The following is an 8251-nucleotide window of genomic DNA, read 5'->3' on the forward strand; positions in this document are numbered from 1 at the left end:
GCCCCTCAGGCCCCTGGGGGGCCAGACCTACGGTTTATACAAAATTGGTTCCCCTTCACCCAAGAATGCTTCAGACCAAATATGGAACAAATCCTTTCATTCCTACAGAAGAAGAAGGATTTTAAAGAATTTGCTATATTTCCCCTATTTTGGCCCCGCCCCTCAGGCCCCTGGGGGGCCAGACCTACGGTTTATACAAAATTGGTTCCCCTTCACCCAAGAATGCTTCAGACCAAATATGGAACAAATCCTTTCATTCCTACAGAAGAAGAAGGATTTTAAAGAATTTGCTATATTTCCCCTATTGGGCCCTGCTCTTCAGCCCCCAGGGGGGCCAGACCCACCATTTATACAACATTTGTTTCCCTTCCCCCAGGGATGCTTTTGACCAAATTTGGTCAAAATCTGCTCAGTCATTCATGACAAGTAGCGTTTTAAAAGAAAAGTTGACGGACGGACGACGACGGACGCTGCATTATGGCATAAGCTCACCATGGTCCTTCGAACCAGGTGAGCTTATAAAACAATTGTAACCTTTAACTTCGGTCGATACCTGGATTTATCAACCCAGGAAAAGATTTAATGACCTTGGACTGCGCCCTCGGTTAATATATCTTTTCTCAGGTCGATAAGTCTAGGTATTGACCTCAGCCAAAGGCTATAATTAAATTATGTCCACCAACATAAAAGTCCTTAGTTGTTACATATGATGCTAGGTAATGTTTTAATAATTAAACAGGATGGAACATTGTACAGAGGAACGAACTGCATTTGGAGGAAAGCATTGTGACGTTAAAAGTGAAATGATGTCATTAGTGATTATTATTTTTTCATATTATACCCGACAACTGATTGGCCAGGAAAGCATAATGTGTCCACCGATAAAAACCGATATTGACTTGGAGCGTGTGATTTTTGTTGAAGGACTGGGTGTTTCTAAAAATAGAATGATGACGCGACTCCAAACGAACGCATCGTCCCGCTACCGTAGTTTTTTGTGGTGATTTTTTTTTCAGATTTCTAACATTACTGTTTTGAAAATAATAAAACAATTACAGCCTTTGACTTCGGTCTATACCTGGATTTATCGACCTGAGAAAAAATATATTAACCTTGGACTGCGTCCTCTGTCAATATAACTTTTCTCGGGTCGATAAATCCAGGTATCGACCTCAGCCAAAGGCTATAATTGAATAATATTAACCTGCTGTTTTTCTAAAAATAGTAACATCAAGTCAATATCCCAAATCGGCAACCTCCACGTGATTACCTATGATCCAACCATTGAGATTGTAGGAAAATATGTGACCAGTGCTCCAGATAACTTTTGAACATGTAGGGTTTTTTACCCCTTCCTCTCCAAAGTGGAGGGGTGAAAACTTAAATTTTGAAAGATGAAGTGCTTTAAAAGCAACGTTACCTGAAAATGTTGAAAGACGTTGAATCATTTGTATGTGTTAAACTTTTAATATAGGGTTAAGAATGACTCAAATTCATATTTTTGTGTTGTCTAGACATGTGGTATTTTATTTCCATTTCACTGTGAACACAATCACAGTGAAATGGAAATAAAATGCCACATATCTATTTAAAATGGGGTCGGAAAATATCATAATAGGGTGTGGATGGAAAAACCATTTCCCGTGGCTGACGTCACGGTCCAGACTGTTGGTCAAACGGATGGCCAAACCTTGTCGAACTTGAAATGTTCGTCGTGCTCCAAACACAAGAAGGACAACGTTTTCACAAAGGGCGGCTTGAATATTCAAAAAAGTGCCCTTACCCGACACAAACAATCAGAGTATCACTTGTCCGCTATTGAAAGTATCACAAAAGAAACTTCAATTAAAAAAAGAAACACGCTTCGTTAAACGGGTCACAACATTAATGGAAGACATTGACGATGTTGAAGTTACTGAGAGTAAAACAGATGACTGTGCTAATTCTGTATTTAGGACAATTTACTACGCAGCGAAAGAGATGAGACCAAGTGACAAATAGCGATTGTTTTAAAAGCGCCATGATTCAATTCTCGCTCATATAAGCGTTTGTAACAGGAGTACTTTGCAAGCGTCTCAGTGACTCACTTGTAAGCATATTATAATTTGCTAAATTGGTCCCGGAGACTGACGCAATGTTCCGAATTTTGCTTGCGTGAATTAAGCAAGTTCATTTTTTTCTTTTGCGTAATTTGTGAATTATCGTGTGTGAATATGCATTCACGCAAGCTATCTGGAGCACTGACACTGTGACATATAATATATTACCCCGTATTGATCTTTGATCCTGAAATCAGCCAAAGGGCCGCGACCAAAGATCCTAATATAAGCCTGAGGGATGATATCGGGATCAAAGGTCAATATGGGGTATGATATGAAAATGGCCATGTTTTTAAACTATTTATGACATTCTTGTTAAGAATACAACAGAGATGTTTCAGATAATATTCAGAAATGATGTAGAAGCAGATTGACTGTCTACAAACCGGAACTCTCTAAAAAACAACCATATAATATGGTCCCACTGGTGTTTGGTCTAAACAGATTAATAGAATTTAATTTAATAGAATTTAAGGAAAGTGGAATTGACATAATTTTCACCAATTTTTAACAGAATAAAATGAGAAATAACTTTCCATCAACCAAAACCGATATATATACATGCAAGACTGCACAATAAAATAGTAACAGATTCTATTATAACTTAATAAATTAAATAAATAAATTTCAATATAAACTTATTCCAACTTATATTAATCACTCTTGTTGGCCCGGATGTTAGCGCACGGAGGGTCTTTGTGTGGGAGGAAACCGGAGTACCCGGAGAAAACCCATGTGGTCGGGCAGGTGACCCCATACCTTTTCACATCGGATCAGGGAATCGAACCCCGGCTGCCTTGGTGAAAGGAAAGTATGCTATCCCACTGCACCACCCGACCACCCAAATAAATGGATTTGTTCAAGTTGACATTTTGAAACATCAATAAAAAATGTGAAATTTTTAAAGTTTGTTTTGATAATTAATTTGACGATAAAAGATATTTTTTTTATACTAAACGAAGCTTTTTGTTCTTAAAGGCCACTGCGGTTAATTTCTTTTTAGTTGATTCGAGTTATCTTTCTTTGAACACTAAATCAAAATAGACACGCGGAAAGAAATTTGTTTAAAAAACATCAGTTCGGATTATTTTTAAATACAGTTCTATGTTGCGAGTTTTTGTTTCTATTTGTAGATTGTGTACATGTCTATGACATTCATCCGTGATTTCAACAGTTTTCCACCTATATGAGTACGAAATCGCGGCTGCTTCTTAATGGCGCGGAAACCGATAACACGAGGATACCCCGCGCATAAAATAAATAAACTTCGGACTTAGATAGCAGGGTTTAATCTAATTCTGTGAATAAACAAATAATGTTTTGAATACGCAGGTCATGTTTTCTTTCAACAGTTTGGTGTTGCAGGATGCTTGAGGTTGAATGAATAAATATTGGACGGTTAACGTTGATGATTACAATCACAGGACACGCATCACAAACACTTAACATGACCGGGCCTCGATTCCTGGTAAGGTTTAAGACCAAGTTGAGATCAGAGACGTACAATGTACTATATATGTAAACTTACCTAACTGAAGAGAACTAGACTAACACAGCAGTTATACTTTGTCATTGTCTTGTCTTCGAGTGATCCAACACTAACGTTAGTTGTTGTCAACTGCATCAGGGGCCCAACATGGGGAAATCTTTGTCTAAGTAGTTTATAGTAAACAGCACGGCGGTAAGGGACCGATATCCGCTGTCAGCGCGGGTATTATACTGAAATTATTTGTGATCACGTAATGTGATTGCTACCCGATCACGAGGCTACATTTTTTTCTGTGACATGTGATTCAACCAATGAACGTTATTTATTGTTGCATCAAATTTATTTTTACAAACCCGTTGAAAATGGACCCTGTTGAAAAATGAACTAGAACTTTAAACATTGGCGATATTATAGGTGTATTGATAGACGAGGCTCGTACCTGTGGGCGAACTGACCAGTACACCTATAGTTACAACATCTGAAATCTGTTACGTATTTGGTGAAATCGGCCCAAGGTAATATCGGCGTTTTACACGAATAAATGCCGCAAATCTTGATTAAGTGATAAAAAGGATCTTACAATCGTTTTCATTTCTTATAAAATTCATGAAACTCGTCCCGAATTTTTCATTTAGCTCGCCAGAGGCTCGCTAAATTGAAAAATTCTTAGACTCGTTTTATCAATCTCATATGAAATGGAAATTCATATAGATCCTATATATTTATCAATTTTACTCGGATCCCTACGTGGGCGTCAATGTAACCGATGTCACTATTTTTTTTCAATGCCTCCGCTATAGGAGTCGAACCCGGGACCTCTGACTTACTTGTCTAAAGAGAAATCTCCCCGCTAACCGAGTCGGTATAGGAAGCGGCTAGTATTTTACCAGGGCGACACATTCATAGCAGAACCGCATGACATTGCCACTTATTTATAACCCTACCACATTCAGATGGCGTTCGAACATGATGCGCAACGCGCTTCATCGGTTTTGTCTACGTCCAGTTGGTATTCATATTGCCTATAAATGCCAATTGAAAACAGTTCAATGCCACACAGATGTGATTATTTCATTATAAATCATAATAATCCCAATATGTATATATCCTTTTGAATGTCCCGTCATAGTGTACGTCCGTAAATAGTTTTCACCATTTATGAGTAACGTCAACCAGAGACGTATAATACAGTATTATACGTTTATGCGTCAACAGCAAATGCCAAAAGGCCATACACTTTTTTTAATATATTTGTAAAGGTAAATTGTAATCCATATTGTAACTCATAGATAAGGAAATAGTATATGTCCAATTTCCAATTCCTTTTTTGTTATTATATAATCCCCGGTTAAACGTACGTATTTTACAGCTAAGTGTGAATTGTCAGATTGTACTCGTAGCTATTATTGCGTAGTAAGGTAATGTATGTTTGTATCGTTGCAGGGTAAGATTTACCTACAATAAAACCACTGGTTCGGTATCAAAACGTCGAGCTTGGGTTGTTTATTCATCCCCAAATACCCCTCGGTTACTTGGGTAAAATCGACCTGGCTGATATATTACTTTGGGCCGATTTCACTTGGGTAAAATCGGTCTGTCCGATATTACCTCGGGCCGATTTAACCAAATACCATTTCAGATGTTGTTACTATAGGTGTACTGGTCAGTTCGCCCACAGGTACGAGCCTCGTCTGTCAATACACCTATAATATCGCCAATGTTTAAAGTTCATTTTTCAACAGGGTCCATTTTTGATGCAACAATAAATAACGTTCATTGGTTGAATCACATGTCACAGAAAAAAATGAAGCCTCGGGATCGGGTAGCAATCTAATTACGTGATCACAAATAATTTCAGTATAATACCCGCGCTGACAGCGGAAATCGGTCCCTTACCGCCGTGCAGTTTACTATAAACTACTTAGACAAAGATTTCCCCATTTGGGGCCCCTGATGCAGAAGCGAGAAGTGATCGATGTTGACAACAACGTGTTGGATCACCTAACGACAAAGTATAACTGCTGTGTTAGTCTAGTTCTCTTCAGTTAGGTAAGTTTACATATATAGTATGTCTCTGATCCCAACTTGGTCTTAAACCTTATTAGGAATCGGAGCCCGGTCATGTTAGTGTTTGTGATTATGCCAACTCATGCGACGATGCGTGTCCTGTGATTGTAATCATCACCGTTAACCGTCCATTCTGCAACAAGATATATAGGACAGTCTCACAAGTCGAAGACTTACAACGACTGGAACAACAGTGCGAACACGTACCAAACTATCAAAAGAAAAGAATACGGTTTTACCTACGTATTCAAAACATTATTTGTTTATTCACGGAATTAGATTAGACCCTGCTATCTAAGTCCGTGGTTTATTCGTAGAGTGAGGGTACCTGATTTCGTACACTTTTGAAACAGATTTACATTTTCCCCCCCAAATTCATCTCTAAGAAGATCGGAACTACTTTGACCTAAAAGATGCACGCAATCTGCGCTATATTTGATAATGTGACGTCATATGTGTAGAAATTACTGCGCAGGGGATCTTTCTTTTACCATCATTTACTTCCACGTTTCGCGGCAGTGGGGTACGTGATTTCGTACACTCTACAAATGTGCTATTCTTAGTAAATAAAGCGAATATAAGTATATGTCGAAAGAATTCAATATATTTTATTAGATTTGCCGATTTTCAAAGACCAGAAATGTTTTTTGAACAAATCATGATTTTTTTATAAAAAAAACCAGTGTCCTTTGTTGGTGGTGACATCAACCCCTTTGTGGAAAAATATCACCTATACATATTCTAGTAGCAATTATTTCATTAGATGTTTTATAAAACAATCTCAAACAAAAAAATATTTTAGATCAGTTTCGAAATAATGACTGTTCCCTACGATAAGTGAGGAGAGGGGAGAGGGCGTGTACGTTAAAAAAACGCTGTTATTGATTATATTTGAGTTTCTTTTTGATATCTTCTTGATGTAAATGGTAAAATATTGTTTTATTTGAATGATTTCATATTGATCACAAGAAAATTGGCTCGATTCTGTTTTAAATAATGCTTTAAAGTTACATTGTGTCCATTCTGCAGACGACAGCTTGACTCGCTAGTTTCGTTTTGAAAACGAGGTTATTTGGGAAATCTTTATTTAGCATCACCAAATAAGAACAAAAGTGGTGTTTTGCTGTTGGAGCAATTTTATGCCTCTATCGAAAGTGATCGGTTAAAAAATAAGAAAAAAATGTTTAGAGTACGAAATCATGTCCTGTACGAAATCAGGTACCCTTACTCTACGATTGCACAACACACTAAAACAAGTTAAAGCTTGCATGCGCGGTATCCTCGTGTTATCGGTTTCCGCGCACTTAAGAAGCAGCCGCGATTTCGTACTCATATAGGTAGAAAACTGTTGAAATCAGGGATGAATGCCATAGGCATGTACACAATATACAAATAGAAACAAAATCTAGCAACATAGAACAGTATTTAAAAAAAATCAGAACAGACATTTTTTAACAAATTTCTCCCTTTGGATCTATTTTGATTTAGTGTTCAAAGAAAGATAACTCGAATAAACTAAAAAGAAATTCTCCACAGTAGCCTTTAAGAACAAAAACCTTCGTTGGAGGTGTTAGCATAAAAAATATATCTTTGATCTTCAAATTTATTATCAAAACAAATTTTAAAAATTCACATTTTTATTGATTTTTAGCTCACCTGGCCTGAAGGGCCAAGTGAGCTTATGTCATGGTGCAGCGTCCGTCGTCCGTCCGTCCAGCGTCAATATTTTACTTTAAACAACTTCTTCTTAATAACCAAAAGGCCTAGGGTGATGATATTTGGCCAGAAGCAAACTAGGAAGAAGGGCTACCAAGTTTGTTCAAATAAATGACCTTCACCTATTCTCCAGGTCACATGGGTCAAATATGTTTAAAACCTTTAAACAACTTCTTCTGAATAACTAAGAGGCCTAGGGTTAAGGTATTTCGCCATTAGCATGCTGGGATAAAGGGCTACCCATTTTGTTCAAAAGAACGACATTGACTTATATTCAAGGTCACAGGGGTCAAATATGTTAAAAACCTTTAAACAACTTCTTTTGAATAACTAAGAGGCATAGGGTTACAATATTTGGCCAGTAGCATGCTGTAATTAAGGGCTATCAACTTTGTCCAAATCAATGACCTTCGTCCATTTTCAAGGTCACAGGGGTCAATTGTCTTAACAAATCTTCAAACAACTTCTGAATAACTAAGAAGCCTAGGATAATGATATTTGGCCAGTAACATGCCAGGATGAAGGGCTACCAAGTTTGTTCAAATGAATGATCTTTACTTATTTTCAAGGTCACAGGGGTCAAATATGTTTAAAACCTTTAAACAACTTCTTTTGAATAACTAAGAGGCATAGGGTTACGATATTTGGCCAGTAGCATGCTGTGATTGAGCTACCAAGTTTGTTCAAATGAATGACCTTCGTCCATTTTCAAGGTCACAGGGGTCAAATATGTTTAAAACCTTTAAACAACTTCTTCTGAATAACTAAGAGGCCTAGGATAATGATATTTGGCCAGTAATATGCCAGGATGAAGGGCTACCAAGTTTGTTCAAATGAATGACCTTTACTTATTTTCAAGGTCACAGGGGTCAAATATGTT

At 37.4% G+C, this 8251-nt stretch overlaps 1 protein-coding gene across 1 annotated transcript in view; it reads left to right on the top strand.

The window, feature by feature from the left end:
* Positions 1 to 5534: 5534 nt before the first annotated feature.
* LOC110459419 (zinc finger protein 227-like) overlaps positions 5535 to 8251 on the top strand; it is an 8801-nt gene continuing 6084 nt past the window's right edge. Inside the window, exon 1 of the mRNA XM_021511655.1 lies at positions 5535 to 5637. The gene's annotated coding sequence lies outside the window, so the exon portion shown is untranslated. The remainder of the gene's footprint in view (positions 5638 to 8251) is intronic.

This window comes from Mizuhopecten yessoensis, unplaced genomic scaffold, assembly GCF_002113885.1.
Source record: "Mizuhopecten yessoensis strain PY_sf001 unplaced genomic scaffold, ASM211388v2 scaffold10059, whole genome shotgun sequence".
In the NCBI taxonomy this organism is placed as follows: domain Eukaryota; kingdom Metazoa; phylum Mollusca; class Bivalvia; order Pectinida; family Pectinidae; genus Mizuhopecten; species Mizuhopecten yessoensis.